Source organism: Nannospalax galili, unplaced genomic scaffold (assembly GCF_000622305.1).
Source record: "Nannospalax galili isolate Female #2095 unplaced genomic scaffold, S.galili_v1.0 scaffold2070, whole genome shotgun sequence".
Lineage (NCBI taxonomy): Eukaryota > Metazoa > Chordata > Mammalia > Rodentia > Spalacidae > Nannospalax > Nannospalax galili.
This window is the reverse complement of record NW_008327991.1, coordinates 29,959-39,394: the sequence shown is the minus strand read 5'-3', so window position 1 is coordinate 39,394 and position 9,436 is coordinate 29,959. Positions and strand designations below refer to the sequence as shown.

General features: G+C 42.3%; 1 long non-coding RNA gene across 1 annotated transcript in view; it reads left to right on the top strand.

The window, feature by feature from the left end:
• Positions 1-8,923, top strand: part of LOC115071038 — a 98,159-nt gene extending 89,236 nt beyond the window's left edge. Inside the window, exon 3 of the long non-coding RNA XR_003850138.1 lies at positions 8,807-8,923. This is a non-coding gene — a long non-coding RNA (uncharacterized LOC115071038). The remainder of the gene's footprint in view (positions 1-8,806) is intronic.
• Positions 8,924-9,436: the final 513 nt, after the last annotated feature.

Genomic DNA, 9,436 nt, shown 5'->3' with positions numbered 1-9,436 from the left:
GAGAGATAGAGAGATAGATAGATAGAAGATAGATAGATGATAGATAGATGATAGATAAATAGACACACAGACAGAGAGATGATGATGATAGATAGATGATAGATAGATGATAGAGATAGATAGATGATAGATAGATAGATGATAGATATAGATTATGATATAGATAGATAGATAGATAGATAAGATAGATAGATAGATAGATAGATAGATAAGATAGATAGATAGATAGATGATTGATAGACAGATGATAGATAGATAGATGATAGATAGATGAAAGAAAGATGGATAGATGATAGATGATAGATAGATAGATAGATAGATAGATAGATAGATAGATAGATAGATGATAGATACAGAAAAGACAGGACTGGAGTGATGACTACGTCAGTAAAGTGCTTATCATATAAGCATAAGGACCTAAGTTTAATCCCTTGTACCCACACCAAAAGCCAGGTGCAGCATGCACACTGATAACCGCAGCCCTGGAGAGGCAGAGACAGGAGGCTCCCTGGAGCTCATTGGCCAGGCAGTCTAGCTGAACTGATGAGCTCCAAGTTCAGTGAGAGACTTTGTCTCAAAAAATAAGATGGAAGGTAATTAAGGAAACCACCCAACACTGACCTCTACATTTGTATGTACACACACATACACACACACACACACACACACACACACACACACACACACAGAGGAAAAAAGAGAAAGGTCAAGCCGATAAGCCACAAAACTGCAGTCGCAGTGAATGCAGCTAGCCCTCTTGACTTCCAAATGCCATTCTTCAATAAAGAACACAAAAGCTCCTTGAAGTAGTTAAACTGCTTCATGTAATCTCAGCTACTCAGGAGACTGAAGCTGGAAGATCCAATGTTCAAGGCCAGCCTGGGCTACAGAATGAGTTCAAGGTCAGCCTGAGCAACTTAGTGAGCTCCTGTCTCACAAAGTAAAGGGAGGACTGGGGTTCACCTCAGTGTCCGAGCACTTGCCTCCCAGGCTCTGAATTCAATCCCTAACACCACAAAGAGAGGGAAGAAATTGGGGAGACAGAGAGGGGCTGGGGCAGAAAAACGACTAGGTAAGCCTGAACATCTTGTGGTTCTAGAAAGCAAGGATGTGCTTAATAAAAATTACAGGAACATGTTAGAAAGATGCAGAGCTACTCCCAAGGAGCTTCTATTAGGATAATCTAAAATAATGTAAGAAACAAAATAAAGGAGGGTGCTGTATTACACTCTTGTAGAACAAAATTATACCCTGAATCCATACCGATAAAAATAAATGAAAAAGTAAATGCAGGTGAAAGGGCAGTTTTTTTTTTCTTAGAGTAGAATTCTAATTAATTCTGTGGAAATAATGTTGGAAATAGGAAAACACCTTCAGAAAACATCACAGCAATGACGACTGCAGACCAGAATCATCAGTGGATGCTAAAATTAGTAGGTAAAAGGATGATGGGAAGTAAGATATTCGCATAGTCTCCTAATGTTTTCCTGCGAGAACTTACGAATTACAGATGGGCAGGAGAAAATAGTAGTTTCACTGTGGGGATCTGGCAGATACCAACTCAACCAAGTACCAGAGATTAATTAATACTCCCCAAAGCAAGACAGAACTGTATCTTGTGCCCTCTGAGGGGATGCTGAGGAGGGTACAGCCTTGCCTCTCAGGCAGTCGTTCCTACAGTGAATCACAGTAATATAATCATGAAAAAGCATCAGCAGCTAAACAGAGATGTTCCACAGAACAGCCAGCCAATGCTTTTCTAGTGTCCAGATTTGAAAGACTAAGGAGCTGGTTGAAGGACACTAAAGATATAGGACTCTTTGTGCAATTCAAGATCCCGAATTCAACCCTAAACCAGAAGGGGGAATTGTGGGAGGTATGAATGATTCCTAGGTAGTGTTGAATTCATGTTAATGATTTACTTTAGGAAATCGTAGCTCGATTATGTAAAACGTTAAGATTAGCAAAAGCTGAGTGGAGAACATATTAAAACTCATTACACTTATTTTTGTAACTTTACTAAATCTACAATTAGAAAAAGTTAAAATGAGGAGAAAGACAAAGGAAGTCATAAAGTTATATTGAAATTATCTATGTAAACAAAGTTGTTGAGTAAAATAGTTTTATCACATAACACCAAAATAATAGTAATAATAATGCAAGTGAATTATTTCTTACATATCACAAAATATTTTTACACTGTTACTTAATCTCCAAAATTCTTCTATGAGGTTGCCCCCTCCCCATTTTAGTGATGAAGAGGCTCTTGTTATAGCTCAAGCAAGTACAGAATACATCAACAAGTAGAGCCTCGAAAGCCAGACAGTGAAGTTAGTTTCAAATCCCAGCGCTTGCGTCTCCAACCTCGAGCTGGCCTCCTTTGTCAACCCAGTAAGGAAACTGTAAAGAAATCCTCAGGCTCTTGAAACTTTTGTAAGGATAATAAGCCTACAAACCCTCAAGAACAGGCCCTGGCATGACCTGGGCACTAACAAAGAAAATGGGATGAGGGCATAGACGATGGTGGGACCTGAGCCCAGGGGCATCTTTGAGTTCAGTACCACAGCCTCTTCCAGTACAGGAGCAGAGCAGCTCTGACAGTGGTCTGGGCCCTCTGTGGGCACTGAGCATGGGCTGCATCTTAACATTACATGAGGGTTTCATCTCTTTAAGAAAAATGCTTGTATCTGTGCAGGTCGGTCAGTATATGTGAAAAATACACGTAGCACAGCTTTGTGCACGCCAAGGAGTTAAAACAAATAAGTGCATTAGCAGCATAATCATTTATAAATACAAGCTGTCAAAGGAATGAACAGAGTGAGGAGGAAGGACTGATGTCCTTGGCACCACCCTATGATTAGTCCCTGGTGTGTGTGTCTCCAGTGGCTCTCGCTATAGTGCGAATGTTTGGAATGCTCACACCTCTTTGAAGGAGGTGTTTTTCTTGGGACCCATTCAGGATATCAGCACCTATGGCATGCTATGAAAAAAGGCTGGGAGAGTTGCCAGTGCCCTGCCCAGTACCCTGCACACCACAGCCCCTCAGACAGCCATCACTCCACCGCAGTATTCCATACCACATGATTTTGTACTTGGTGGTTTTCATCTCCTTTTTTCCTTATAAATAGAGTCTATGCCTCAAATAGGCATGTGGAGCAAATCTTAGATAGTCAACATTGTGCTTGAACATCTCTAAGCTCACAACATTCATGAGGGCATACACACAGCTGATGCTTATACACTGCATATGTACATAGACAAGGTATAGGCAGTGTGTTCATAGAATAACATGTTAGATAAGACTACCTGAATTCAGTTCGTAGTCCTGCAGTTGATTATCTTTGTAACCCTGGGATACTTATTTAAGTTTCCTGTGTGATAGCTAGCCTACTGGGGGTGTTCTATGCCAAGTAAGAGATGAGAGATTCTGTCTCAGAAAACAAGATGGACAGCACCCGAGAAACAGCACCTGACATTGATTTCTGGCCTATACTTACACACACACACACACACACACACACACACACACACACACACCAGTGCAGACACAGATATCCACACAAACACACACATGCACATACAAAGATCATAAGTGCAGGACATTAGTGTATTTCCTGAGACTCTGCTAACATTTATCCATACCACTCATTATCATTATTATAATATAATTATACATTTATAAGCATTTTAAAATAGCTTGCTTGAAACCAGGTATGGTGGCACATACCTATGATTCGAGAACTCAAGAAGCCAAAGGACTGAGTTTAAGACCAAAGTGAGACCCCCATTTCAAAAACGATTATCTATTGCTTGCTCAGGATTGATAGGCCTGTGTAGACACTACACTTTGGATCTCTTTTTGACTGTACTCATTAGACCCGTGGTTCTGCTCGTGCCGTGTCTGTTTCTTCTTGATGGTTACTGAGATGCAGTAATACCTGGGGGTGCTGTGCGGCTGCATCTAGCCTTCCAACTCTTGAGTACAACCTAGAATAATGACACTGTGCTTTCTGTCTCCCATCACCTCATTTGGTCTTTGGAAGGATGTTGGTGCCAGTATACACAGCGGTGATGACCAGTTGACAGCTGCCCTGGTGGCTGTAGTGGTGGTGGTGTTTGCTCTAGTGGCAGTAGTAGTCCTGTAGAGCACAATTCCTGAACTGAGTCATAGTCCCATATGGGGCCACGTCACTGAATGTGGAGATCATGTCAAATTGGCCAACAGTAAAAGGTTTCTGAACTTGTAAAAACAAAGAATTCAAAATGAAATGTGTCGTGAAGCAGAGCTGTTTCTAGCAGCACTGCTGCGTTGCACTGCTGACATCACTGCAGTGCTGTTCTGACCACGCAGCGTGTGTACTGCCGTGCATGCTGTCACACCACACAGCACCAGTGAGCACTGCCTCAAACACTGCAGCTCAAATTGCAGACTACTGGATGCTATGAATTGCAGTGTCCTTACTGTACATGCTTACTGTACACACAACTATTCCTCAACATGTATGAAATTGGTGTATCTTTGAATTGTGTTGTTTAGAATATTTGATTTTAAAAATTGCTGTTGGAGAGCCAGCTAGATGGCTCAGTGGGTAAAGACACTCGCTGCCAAGCTTGAAGACCTGAGTTTGATCTGTGGAACTCACATGGTACAAGGACAGAACTGACCAGTTGTCCTCTGGCTGCTTTAGATGTACTGTGGCATGTGTACCTACATACATATACGTACAAATAAATAAGTAAATAAATAAATGTAAAAAAAGCTCTGATTGCTATTTAAGTGGTTGCATTTCATTTGAAAGATTCAATTAATTTGGGGTTGCAATTAGGAGATAATGTCCAACCATTTCTTAAATGGCTCTAAACATATTTCTGGCATATGTGTTCATATGGGGCAGCATTGATGCTTTTTTAAATTTTATTTATTATTTTTATTTTATGTATATGAGTGTATTGCCTGCAAGTAGGTAAGGGCACCCATGTCATGCAATGCCTGCAGAGGACAGAAGAGGCTGTTGGATCCCCTGGGACTGGAGTTATAGACAGTTGTTAGCTGCGACGTGGGTGCTGGGATTCAAACCTGGGTCTTCTGCAAGAACAAACACTGTTCTTAACCACTGAGCCATCTCTCCAGCCCCAACACTGATGCTTATCAAACTATTGATCCACCATGAAGAGTCTCTATGTCCTGCAGAAACAAATATTCAACTAAAATTTGATTCTTTATGTAAAAACAAAGAAGCACATTCTTCTCATTAGTGTGAAAAACTTGTTTTCGTCTTCACTAAATGGTAAAATTATGTCTATAAAGAATTGTCTTCAAATAAATTTCTTTATGATTTATTCTCAGCAAATGTTTGATTTGTATATCTGTCTATAAGGCTAGATACCTTGTTGAATAAAAGAAGTTCTGAGTGGAAAAAGCTTTAGAAGCTCTGCTGTAGAGGATGGTGGTGATGGTGGTGGGGCAGTGGCTGAGCACAGCGTGACGGTGATGCTGACCATGGTGATGGGTGAGAGGTGTTCTCGGCAGAGCATTCAGAGGCCAGGGTGGTGGAAGTGATACTGCCAGCAGCGGTCTTGTTAGCATGTGTGATGCTAGTAGTGCTGTCACTGTGACAGTGATAATGAGGGTCATGGTGCTGACCAACAACACTGACCATGGTGATCAAGTAAATGGTGTTTCCCGTACTGTGCATCAGCACTTAAACTTTGATAACAGAGCTGGAATGTTTGTACTTTGTGAAACTCTTCTACACTCACAGTTATAAAATAACCTCCTGGACTAGACTAGACTGATAGCTCATTGGGAAAATGCTTGTCATGAAAGCCTGAGGCCCTGAATTCAAGTCCCCAGAACCCACAGAAACCCAATGCAGTAGTGCTTGTCTGTAATCCCAGTACTCCCACAGCGAGATAGAGACCGGAGAATCCCTGAAAGCCTGCAGGCCAGCCAGCCTGGCCTGTGCAGCGAGGAACATCAAAGACTCTGAGTCAAACAAGGCAGACACCCGTGATTATCCTCTGACCGCCACACATGCCCGCTTTTTATTTTATTTTTCTAAGAAGAAGTGTTTCATTACAGCTTTAACATACTCATTAACAGTTTCCAGAGCAAAGATACATCTCTTTCAAAAGTGGCTATAGAATTTTTAGGTTCTCTGTTGAATTAATACAGACTTTTACACTAAACATGCACATATACATGCACACACAAAGACTTTTTTTAAAAAAATAAGAATTTCCTGTGTTCTCTTGGGCAGTGTACCCACATGAAAGCAACCTGGTCCCCTGGTGCCTCCATCCATGAAGTCAGCTGAGTATCAGTTGGTCCTCTGAGTGGTCATCCAGCAGAATAACCCACAAAAGCTGAAACAAATAAGGAAACCGCAGGCCTTCCTGGGCCTTCTTGGAGAGCTGTTGCACATATCCATGTGTCCAGGGCTCTCCGAGGATCTGCAGTCTATGGTAAAATTCTGCCTTACTTTGCCCACTCTAGGGTTTGCCAGGCACATTTGATCACTGGACCCTTTGTTTTAAGAGGAGGTATTAGTCTCTATTAACTGTTACACAAAACAGTCAGAGAAACACTAAACAACACTTGAAATGAAAAGAAAAATAAAACTTTAAGAAAAGGTTACCTGCAGGGGCCAGTTTTTAAATGCTTACTAAGAATGGTTTGCTTTATGTTCACTTAAATTATACAATATATTACAAGTGGAAAAGATCATCTTAAATTTACATAAGCAGAACTGGCCAACGTATATATTAGACACGTAAATAAATCAAAGATATTATTAGAAACAAACCTCAAAAGTGAAATTCCATGACTCTGTAAAGATTTACCACCGAAAAACCCAGATCCTTTTATTCTATACTCATAAAATTGCTAATTTAATCATTCTAGCAAAGTGGCCCTGGTTTACTTTGGAGCCTGGGTTGGGGAGATAAAATAACCCTGGATGACTGAAAAGAAGTGATCTCTTCCATGGTTCATGCTGACCTGATTCTCTGCTTGCACATAATAATCACCTGGGGTAAAGTAAAATTCTTAACGCTCATCATCCATGGCAGGCCTGGGTGCGCCCTGAATATGCACTTTTCCTAGTGCTACCACCACAGCCTCCCTTTGAGCAATGCCAGAACTGAGGATCAATGTCAGTCTCAGGGAGAATTTCTGCCCCAGGCTTTTGCTCCTGCCTAGTTTCAGAGCAGCCAGCTGGGGGAGGTTGACCAGTGAGCCACTCAGGTCTCTTCCCTAATTCAAAGTCTGTTAACCTTGAGGACAGAGACCATGGCCCCACCAAGTGTGCTTAAAGAATTAGGAAAATGGCCTCCTGGCTTCTGCAGTGATCCCTTTCCAGACACTAGGTAATCATTAGTCTTAACACGAATAATACACACAAAAAAAGCAGCTAAGCACTTGAAATTTTATCCACAAAAATAAGCCCTGTGTTTCACCACAGAATTTAACTCCATGACCTATTTTATTGAATCCCCTGGCAGATCTTGGACAGTTTTCTTAAATGTAAATTACCATGAAGGTAAATTGAAAATATATCAAGAAATGTACAAGGAGATTCGTGCAGAATCAAGGAGTCATCAAGCTTCAGTTGTTCTCGAGATTTTTTAAAATTCTCCTTTCAGTACAATTAGGGTGGAAAGAATTGATTAACAAGGCTTCACCTTTCTTAGGTCGCCATCTCCACTGAGGGTGACCCATTTAGCTGTCCCATCCTCCAGAAAATCGGCTTCATCCTCCTCTGAGCCTCTCCTGAGATCTTGAGGCTGCCTGTATGTACCTCTGGCCAGCACTAAGTATCCTCGTGGTGGCTCTCTGCCTCCCCAAGACTGAGGACCCCAGACCCATGTGGGCTGCCTCCATGTTGATGTATGAACACAGAAAAGGAAGGGTACGGTGCTTGTGAAAATAAGGGGTGGGGGGAGGCAAAATGGTATTTCTAGTGTGTTACCTATCATGTCTGCCCATGACCTGGTCTATGCTCCCTACCTGGCACATGTGATTGCCACACCAACCCTCTGAGGTATGTGATAGCATTACTCTTGCTCTACAGGTAAAGGAACTGGGGCACAGAGAACTGACATAATTTCTCTAGTTTCCACCACTGGGAAACCTGTCTTTAGAGGACAGTTGAAGTGACCCATTGATTTCCCGGGTCTACTTATCTCTTAACAGGGAGCAGAGCTGCATGTGCAGGTTCCGCACATGGAGACTACCAAGGCAGCATTTTGAGCTGCTTTTCAATGAACCCGAACCAAAAACGCCCACTGATACCTTATCCCTACCACTCACCCCACATCTTTTTCTTTACATGGAAGGTTGTTTATTCCAGATCTAAGGCTCACACAGAGAAGGTAATAAGTTTGTGAGGACCCACAAGACTTGCATTTTTAAGGTTCTTTTAAAACTCATAGGCACAAACCTATATTCCCAGCACTTAGGAGGTAGAGGAAGGAGGCAGGAGGACCAGGACTTCAAAGCCAACCTTAGCTACATAGTAAGTTCAAGGCTAGCCTGGGCTATATGAGACTTTTCTCAAAAAGCCACAAACTAAGCAAAAAATGAAAATTTTTTCAAAATCACCCACCTACTCTTGAGACCGATCAGAAGGACCCGACTCCCCCAATGGGTGTATAGCTAAGTTTAGCATTGTTGAATACTGTTAAAATGTTGCTTTCCTAGATCTTCACTGTAAGCGCCTTTATTTTTTTGGCCTCAAATGAACAAAACGGGAGGAGCAGGCATTTGGCCTCTTGAAATGATAACTGACAGATCCTTCCCTTTAAGCCCATCAGCCTTCAATAAGGAGCTCTCAACTGAGAGGCGCTGAGAACTAAGGGCCCTGTCATCCGAAGCTTAGTGCTGCGGAGAGCTAAAATGAGAGCCACAATCTCCAAATCTCCAAGTAGGCTGTAACACTGATGCAGCTGGAGAGCTCCAGAGAACAACCAGGGCAGAACTGGCAAGATGCTGAGACTGTGAAGGACGAGAGGAGAGAAACAGTGGAGAAGATGAAACTGTGGAAGAGGAATGACTATAAAGAGGCAATGCTGTTAGACGTCCAACTCTGGTCACTGGAAGAATTCAAGAGAGCTGCCAAGGGTTAAAGAGCCCAGAGTCCCCACACAAAGCTCTGGAGCTGTAATTCTGACTGCCGGGTAATGTAACCCTCTGCCTTGAGAACCTAGAGCAGTAAGCCTCCAGCTTTAAAAGCCTGGAGCCATAAGCCCATAGTTCTCAAGGCTTAGAGCCAAAGCCTCTGGATTTGGAAGCCCAACTGCCAAGCTTCTGGAGCAAAGGCCTTCAGCATGAGGGAGCTGCCACTTTGCCTATTTGTGTTTTGTCCAGATAGAGCAAAAGATCTTACAGCCAGCCATGTGTGGCATTTGTAAAAGATTCATCTGCCGGAGATACACG